The sequence below is a fragment of the Paramormyrops kingsleyae genome, chromosome 1, assembly GCF_048594095.1.
Source record: "Paramormyrops kingsleyae isolate MSU_618 chromosome 1, PKINGS_0.4, whole genome shotgun sequence".
NCBI lineage: Eukaryota > Metazoa > Chordata > Actinopteri > Osteoglossiformes > Mormyridae > Paramormyrops > Paramormyrops kingsleyae.
This window is the reverse complement of record NC_132797.1, coordinates 51752429-51760630: the sequence shown is the minus strand read 5'-3', so window position 1 is coordinate 51760630 and position 8202 is coordinate 51752429. Positions and strand designations below refer to the sequence as shown.

At 43.8% G+C, this 8202-nt stretch overlaps 1 pseudogene; it reads left to right on the top strand.

Moving 5' to 3' along the window:
• The first annotated feature begins 2212 nt into the window (after window positions 1-2212).
• LOC111835834 (uncharacterized) lies at window positions 2213-4850 on the top strand (annotated as a pseudogene).
• Window positions 4851-8202: the final 3352 nt, after the last annotated feature.

Genomic DNA, 8202 nt, shown 5'->3' with positions numbered 1-8202 from the left:
AGACAGCTTCGGTAATTTCACAGATGATCCATTAGATGATCTGTCTGAATGTGTACTCACATCACTTAACCGGTTTGTCCTTAAACTACTTCTGGCTTCAATGTGTCGTTCGATCAGTGTAGCAACACAGGATTTCCAGAGGCTTATGTGATCCCGATACTCCAAAGTTTTGGCAACATCAGTCAAAAAAGGTTCTCTTCTTTGACTGAAAGCATGGACAGTAACTCCTTTAAACGATCACATTTTCATCACCTGATTCTGTTTCTAAAGACTTCAGTACTTTCGTTGTAGATGATCGTAAAATACCACGTTTACTTTTCAGTCTCTGAAGTCGGTCCGCCATTTCCCCTTTTTTTTTACACTTAGCTGCAATCCATCTCCTTTTTTGTCTTCTTCCCGTGTTTTCGGCACCAAACGTGTTCGTACAACACTGTTGCAGCTTTAATAAAATAAAGATTGACGAAACTGAGGTTGTTTTATTTTCTTTATACTGGATGTCAGAACTACATCAACACCTTCACGTCTCTATCCATAGATTCTTTTTTTTACTAAATTCAGACATAACACTAAACATTTTACCAATTACTGCCACCTACTGGCCATTACTATTATTTAAATCTCAGTGAAAATTAAGCACAGATATATCAAACGAACTTCATTTAAACTAAAACAACATATATATAACAAGGTGTTCACAAGCCTTATCGTGAAAAATCAGACAGAAATAGGCTTGTAAAATTTAAAGAAAAGATATTAACTGTTTCGTTAATGTTTAAAGGTAGAAAAACTTTAGATGCATTTGTTAAATAGGCATTAAAAATGTGGTATTTTAAATTACTATAAAATATAGTCTTAAGATGAACACCCTACACACACACACACACACACACAAACAGCAAAGCCCCAAACATACGCATAAGATCGCACCCAAGGGTTGGCCTTTAGAGTTTGAAAATCAAACTCAATCAAAAAACACCAGACATATATAGTTTAAGTTTTTTTCTTAAAATGTATAAGGATCGTTTTGTTATAGTGAAATTTTAAATTAGTATGAGTGTGATTTAAATCATCGGCAATAACAATTGAGGAAGAACCTAAATAGTTCTTAGAAATGACCGGTCAGGCAGCCAAAAGTGTGTTTTCTTACCTCACAAGCCATGGAAGGGTGGGGGGTTGACAAATAAGTGGGGGTAGGAACTGTGGAATCAGGCAAGGGGTAAGAATTTAGGATATATTTTTGTTATTTTAAAGAAGGTGGACATGATTATTTAATTACGTTTAATAGGAACTAGTAAGTTGCATTTAGCATCATCCATCAAATACACTTTAAAAACTTTAAAGAATAATGCCTTAGTTATTTTAAAAAAGACATACTACAGTAAATGTCAGACATCCTACAAGGTGTCCCCACGGCCCCCTGCTTATGTCATCTACATGCTTGATTTGAGATGCTCGCTGGAGTAGCATGTTAAGTTGACAATGGTAACTGTGCTGCAGCCTACTTGATAGTTAATGAAACATAGTCCAAATTCAACAGTGTCAGCGGTCATCCACATTGCAGTGAGACTGCAGAGTGACTATAACGACCCATTTAACCGCTGGTCCTTATTTAAAAAAAAAAAAAACGTTGACAGAATAAAGCCATAGTTATTTTAATAAACATGCTTTTTCAGTAAATATTTGTTCATGCTCATGCGCACAAACAAACGTTCTGTGGGTCAGGGCTTTAGAGTTTAAGTCTGTGATAGCAGAAGTAATTATTTCTGTCAGGATCACAATGTGTATTCAGACCCCAAAGACACACTAACTTAAGCGTTCACGTGCCTTATCGTGAAAAACCAGACAGACATAGACTTGTAAATTTTAAAGAAAAGACATTAAATGCTTTAGTTGCCTTAAACTACTATTAATAGTTTATATGAGGATGGGTCTTTGCAACATTCACATTCCTATCAGTCAAGTATAATCTGCCGAAGAAACAACTGTTTAATTTATTTCAAAGCAGACACTTTGTGCAAAAGCTGTTTCCTCATTTCCCTAACCGGCCACCAGAATGGGAGGGCCCATGTGGAGCAGAGGCTCAGGACAATGAGCAGCTTCATAATGAGCATAGCATCAGACAGGTTAAGGAACAACGTGCCACCAAGACTACTACTGCAGCACCTATTCAAAACTGACGCAAAGCAAAGATCGCCCAACCCAGACAAGAGCTATGGACACTCAGGAACCAGTACAAAAAAGCAAGTGAGCAAGAAAAGGCAGCAGAAAACAGAGGTGTGGTGCGAGAAAGGCTAACCACTCTGTGGCGTGCTGAATGGCACAGGAAGAGGGGCAATCCATTCGGCCACTGCACAGCTCTCATATGTCCACTTGAACCCAGCATCCTGTTTAACATCAACGAACCAACCCTCAAGGTAGTCAGAGAGGTCATTAAATCTGCCAGAGCAGCATAAGTACCAGACCCCAGTTGAATACCATATAAGGTCTTCAAGAACTGCCCCAGGCTTTTAGAACGTCTTTGGAAGATCTACAGAGTTATCTGGAGGAAAGGGAAGGTACCTCAGCAGTAGAGATATGCAGAGGGCAAGTGGATTCCCAAGGAAGAAAAGGCTAGCAACATTGAGCAGTTCAGGACAATCTCTCTCCTCAGTGTTGAATGCAAGACCTTCTTCAAGATCCTTGCCAATCGCCTAATGCGATTTCTCCTGAAGAACACCTACATTGATACCTCGGTGCAGAAGGGAGGAGTTTCAGGCATCCCAGGGCACACAGGGGTGGTGACTCAACTGATCCGAGAGGCACGGGAGAGCAAGGGGGACCTGGCAGTGCTGTGGCTCGACCTTGACAATTCTTATGGATCAATACTACACAAGCTGGTAGAGTTGGCCCTGAGCAGATACCACGTCCCAGAGAAGATACGGAATCTCATCCTTAAATATTATAACAACTTTAGTCTGCGGGTTCCTCCCGGACCTCAGAATCGGAGTGGCATCATCTAGAGAAGGGCATCATCACCGGCTGCACAATCTCTGTGTCCCTGTTTGCATTGACTATGAATATGCTCGTGAAGTCGGTGGAAGTTGAGTACAGAGGTCCATTGTCCAGATCTGGTACCCGACAACCGCCAATTAGGGCATATATGGATGATCTCACTGTAACTACAATGTCAGTGCCCGGATGCAGGTGGCTTCTCCAAGGTCTTGAACGGCTCATTACATGAGCAACAATGAGCTTCAAGCCCCCAAAGTCCAGGTCCTTAGTCTTGAGGAAAGGAAAAGTGACTGACCGATTCCACTTCACCTTGGGATACACTCAGATTCCATCAGTGTCAGAAAAGCCAGTGAAGAGACTGGGCAAGCTCTTCACTAGCAATCTGCGGGACACCGCTGCACGTCAAAGTACCAGCGATGACCTTGACACATGGCTCTCGGCTGTGGACAAGTCTGGGCTTCCTGGAAAACTTAAGGCCTGAATCTACCAACATGGCATCCTGCCTAATCTCCTCTGACCGCTGCTAGTTTATGAAGTCCCGATCACCATCGTGGAGGGCTTTGAGAGGAAAATTATCCAGTTCCTACGCAGGTGGCTGGGCCTGCCACAGAGCCTAAGCAGCACTGCACTCTTCGGGCATAACACCAAGCTACAGCTTCCATTCAGCAGTCTGGCCGAGGAATTCAAGGTCACTCGAGCCAGAGAAGTCCTGCTCTACAGAGATTCTGCAGACACCAAGGTCTCCTCAGCAGGTATAGAGGTCAGAACAGGACGGAAGTGGTGCACCCAGGATGCAGTGGATCGGACGGAGGCAGGGTTGCGACACAGCATCCTGGTGGGCACAGTGGCTACTGGGTGGGCCGAGCTGGGTAGCAATCCAAAACCTAGCTACAGTAAAGCCAGCAGAAAGGAGAAGCAGAGGTACCAGGAGGAGGTATGTGCCGAGGTGGAGGAAGCTTGCTCCAGCAGAATGGTGGGCATGTCCAAACAGAGGGCCTGGACCAGGTGGGAGCATACAGCTGGTTGTAAGATCACCTGGGCAGAACTCTGGAAGGTGGAGCCACCCCACTTCAAGTTCTTAGTCCAGTCAGTGTATGACATCCTCCCAAGCCCTGCCAACCTGTTCACCTGGGGCCTGGTGGACTCACCTGCTTGCCAGAAAAGGGGATCTTTAGAACACATCCTCAGTTGCTGCTCAAAGGCCTTGGGAGATGGTCGGTATCATTGGCGCCACGACCAGGTTCTGTGGGCAGTAGCAGACACTATCTGCACCGGCATTAACAACAGCAAGAGGCAAAACACCCCTCCAAGTGTACCATCACTTTCGTTCAAGCAGGTGAGAAGCCCTACCCCCAAAGAATACTCAGGGGGGCCTGCTTGCTACTGCAAGGGACTGGCAACTACTGGTTGACCTGGGGAGACAGTTGAGATTCCCGGATATCATTGCAGTAACAACACTCTGGCCAGACATGGTCTTGATGTCCGGGACAAGCAAGCAGGTGGTGCTACTGGAGCTAACTGTTCCCTGGGAAGAGCAGATGGAGGAAGCTCAAGAATAGAAGAAGGCCAAGTACACTGACCTGGTGGCTGAGTGTCGGAGGAATGGGTGGATGGCCTGCTGCGAGCCCATAGAAGTCGGTTGCAAGGGTTTCGCAGGCCAGTCTCTACATCGGGTCCTGAGACTCCTAGGGATCTGCGGACTGCACAAGCAAAGAGCCATGAAGAACATCATGGAAGTTGCGGAAAAGGCTTCACGTTGGCTCTGCTTGAGGAGGGGGGATGCGTGTCGTAGTGCACTACCTGGACACAAGTCGGGGCCTAATCAACCCCGGCTGGGTCACTCGGGTGAGTGTGTCTGATGTAAGACCTGAAACACCCTGTGACCCTGGTTACGTCACTGAAGATGTGTCCAGGTTGCACCACAATGTGTATTTCAGTACTTTAAAGGTTTTAAAGTGTATTTGATGGATGATGCTAAATGCAACTTACTAGTTCCTATTAAACGTAATTAAATAATCATGTCCACCTTCTTTAAAATAACAAAAATATATCCTAAATTCTTAACCCTTGCCTGATTCCACAATTCCTACCCCCACTTATGTGTCAACCCCTCATCCTTCCATGGCTTGTGAGGTAAGAAAACACACTTTTGGCTGCTGGACCGGTCATTTCTAACAGCTATTTAGATTCTTCCTCAATTGTTATTGCCTAAATGATTTAAATCACACTCATACTAATTAAAAATTTCACTATACCAAAACGATCCTTATACATTTTAAGAAAAAAAAACGTAAACTATATATGTCTGGTGTTTTTTCATTGAGTTTGATTATCAAACTCTAAAGGGCAACCCTTGGGTGCAAGCTTGTGTGCATGTCCAGGGTTTTGCTGTGGGTGTGTCTAGGTGTGTGTCTGTGTGTGTGCGTGCGCGCGCATTAGCGTGAACAAACATTTACTGAAAAAAGGCAATATTCCACCAAAGTTTTTAAAAAATGTTTTTTTTTTCCCTTCCTTTTGTCCTGTCCGGCAGCTTTAGCAAGCAGAATCATGGTCTGAAAGCACTGCTGTGCCAAACATGTTTGCTTTACCAATTGACCTTGAGTTCTATAAACTCTGTATAGGCCCCTCATGTTGATCGATTTGTTTTTATTTTATTTATTTAATTTTTAGCACATGTAAAATATTTCAGTGGCTGAGCTGGCCGAAGAGGAGGGACAGATTAGGAGGGGGGAAGAAAAAAAAGAAGGAGTATATGAGAGAGATAAGTTAAGAACGATAGGAGTAAAGTAGAAAGCACATAATCTCCAATTTCTGCATCTGTAAAGGAGAGGGAAGAAAAAAAAAGGCAAAAGATCAACAGCATCTGAAAGAAGTGCAAAAATGGATAAATACATAAACACAAACAAAAATAAAGAATAAAGAAAATAACACAGCTATACAAACATACAAAATTATGTGTGCTTGGAGGGGTGCATGCGAGCGTATGTGCATGCATGCTCATCTGTAGGCGAGGTGTGTGAACATGTGTGCGTGTGTTGTGTGCGTTTGTTTTCAACATGGAATGTACTAAATAGCGAGGGTGGGAGGCCACAACCATACCCCACAAGAGCCAGAGGTCGGCAGAGACAGGCCCAGGAGACCCAGGACGTCCACAGCCCCTGAAGAGCACGGAAGAGCCGTCCCAAAGACAGCCGCGGAAGGAGGGAGGTCCCAGATGCAGCCCCCACAGCCAAAAGGACATGAGCCCCAGAGAACCAGAGGCAACAGGCAGCCGACCCCACGAGGGTGAGTATAAATTAGCCCTTTGAGTTTGTGTGCCCTGCGGTTGCTTCTCACCTTTACTCATTGTTCCCAGGATGGGCTCTGTGACCCCAGTTGGGATTAAGTGGTTTCAGGAAATGGATGGATGATTCTGTCCCTAGCTTTTTTATCCATATAAGCAGTTAGTCACTAAAATCACAAAACTATGATCACAATAAGCAGTTTCATTACAATGGTCTGTATCCTAGAATAATTACTGTATCCTAAACCAGCACTGAGTGAGTACAACTGCTGTAGCTCTACAACTGTTGTTACCGTGTATATTTTATGCATATTTTACGTGTTTTTGCCCCTGGTGGCATTCCATAGACATCGGACGTGTTAAGACAACAGTTTCTAAGGGGGAACCCTACATAAAATCATCACAAGACAGAAAACAATTTCCCACCCACATGCAAAACAAACACATTTAAACATATTTTTTGACATGTCTACAATATGTTTCACATTTAAATATTAAAAAATGGCCCCATCACATATATTTTTAGTGCATGTGTGAGTGAATGGTGTTTAAGTGTGCCCTGCGATGGGTTGGCGCCTCATCCTGGGCTGTTCCCTGACTTGCGCCCATAGCCTCCGAGAAAGGCTTTGGACCCCCCATGACACTGAATTGAATAAGTGGATGTATTAAGGCGGTTTGTTCACTTAAGACCCCATTTGTAGATAGCAGTATTAGAGCACAAATGGCAACCTGTTGAGTTTTGATTAAATTCAGGGTAAAATGTCATGACCTGCTCGTCACCCTAACAAGGTTCCCAGGACCTCTGGAAGAGAAACAGGCCCACAGCATCACCAATCCTCCCCCATACTTCACAGTGGGCATGAGGTGCTTTATTGCATACTCATCTTTTGTGTTCCGCCAGACCCACTTAGAGTATTTGTTGGTCTCATCTGACCAAAGCACACGGTCCCAGTTGAAGCCCCAGTACTGCTTAGCGAACTCCAGACGTTTACATTTATGATTGTGAGTGAGAAAAGGTTTTTTCTGTGCATGCCTCCCAAACAGCTTGTTGGCATGTAAGAGAGGTTAGGTGGTACCTTGGGCGGAGCTTAAAGCTCCCCCCTTCTATGACATCATCACCAATGACTGACAGGTCCAGCTGCATACACCCACCCCAACGATGATTGACAAGGCCAGCCCCCCCCCCATTCCCCCACAACCTAGCTAAAATGTAAATTAGTAATTTAAAGCTTTTATTAAAACAATGGTTACATTTATTAATTGCGTTTTAAGGAATAATAAAGCGTGTAGTAGACTGAATGTAAGCTAGCGCATACACGTATTTTAAAAGAAAATGCACATAAGCTCATTATATTTAACAAATGTTTAAAGAATTTAACTTTTAAACAAGTAGAGACATGCCCAGTCGAAACACCGTATTTTAAGCAAACGACACAAGTCCCAAACTTTTAACTAGAGACGCCATATTTAAGTAGAGGCATACCTGAGCGAAACAAGCACAAATATTTTAGCCCAAGTTTTTAAAAACGAGAAAAAGCCGTAATCAGTTTAACAGTTTTTATTTCAATGTAAAATAGAAAAAAAGTATTTTCACCAAACGCGAAGCTGTAGCTCGACCATGTGGGTGCGCTCCGTTTGAACAATGTGGGTAGTGATGTTAAGCTTGATACCGAAGCTCCAAGGCATGTGTCAAAAAAAACGATACAGTGCATTCTGAAGCAGAACTTCGATGCTTCTTCCGTTCCACCCGAAACACGTGACCATGGTGATCTGAAGCTTCGTTCTGCGCTCAACCACGTGGCTGCTTCAGAAAAGTGAAAATGAGGTGCGAACCTCAGTGGATGGAGTATGCCCCACTCACTCCTTGATGGAGGAGTGGGGCATACAGAATAAAGTCTGATGCCTTGTGACTGATGCTGCACCAAACA